At 39.4% G+C, this 825-nt stretch overlaps 1 non-coding gene across 1 annotated transcript; it reads left to right on the top strand.

The window, feature by feature from the left end:
* The first annotated feature begins 231 nt into the window (after positions 1-231).
* On the top strand, positions 232-308 carry TRNAS-CGA (transfer RNA serine (anticodon CGA)). The gene has a single exon. It is a non-coding gene; the product is annotated as a tRNA-Ser (tRNA).
* Positions 309-825: the final 517 nt, after the last annotated feature.

Here is an 825-nt window from a genome sequence, read left to right as displayed (position 1 = left end):
TTTTCTGCCCTTTGGTAATTTGTTCTGTACTTAACATCTCTTCAACACGTACTACATGTACGTAACACGACCTAACACGTTGAAAGTCTGTTTCGATTACAATGCGGACGTGAAAATTCAATATTCATTGACATGCCCCACAACGGGCGACTTAAACGCACTCTACAGTGTGCTAGCAGCAGTGCCAGACCTGTAGCTCAGATCATTTCAAACAGAACAAAGATGGCCTAGGCCACCATAGCTCAATTGGTAGAGCAACCGACGCGAAATCGGGAGGTTGTGGGTTCGGATCCCACTGGTGTCCGGCTGGCCATTTTTGTTCTGTACTTAACATCTCTTCAACACGTACTACATGTACGTAACACGACCTAATACGTTGAAAGTCTGTTTCGATTACAATGCGGTCGTGAAAATTCAATATTCAATAATAATAATAATAATAATCTATGTATTAAATAGTTTACTAAAACAGCTTTGGCAAATCCGTCCGCTCGATCTACTGGGCCGATCTGCTTCATTTTTTTTAATCTCTCCGGAATTACCTGCCGGTGAATCATAACACATTGAAAGGTCTCTCAAGTTCAGCCAACTTTGATTAATCATAAAATCAAATCATTAAATGATCAGTCCAATAACTGCAGGCGAAAGTTTACCCTAGCCTCAATGCATTCTGTACTTAACGGGTTGCTAAGCAACCAACACTTTCATATTCTGATATATGATTTTCATCCTTAGTGTGACGCAAGTGTGATAAACTGATATAACATGAAAACAATATTCTCTCACCCATTGGTAAATAATGCAAGTATCGAGCTCAAATTATTA

The sequence above is a fragment of the Anabrus simplex genome, chromosome 3, assembly GCF_040414725.1.
Source record: "Anabrus simplex isolate iqAnaSimp1 chromosome 3, ASM4041472v1, whole genome shotgun sequence".
In the NCBI taxonomy this organism is placed as follows: Eukaryota; Metazoa; Arthropoda; class Insecta; order Orthoptera; family Tettigoniidae; genus Anabrus; species Anabrus simplex.
This window is presented reverse-complemented; position numbering and strand designations above follow the sequence as displayed.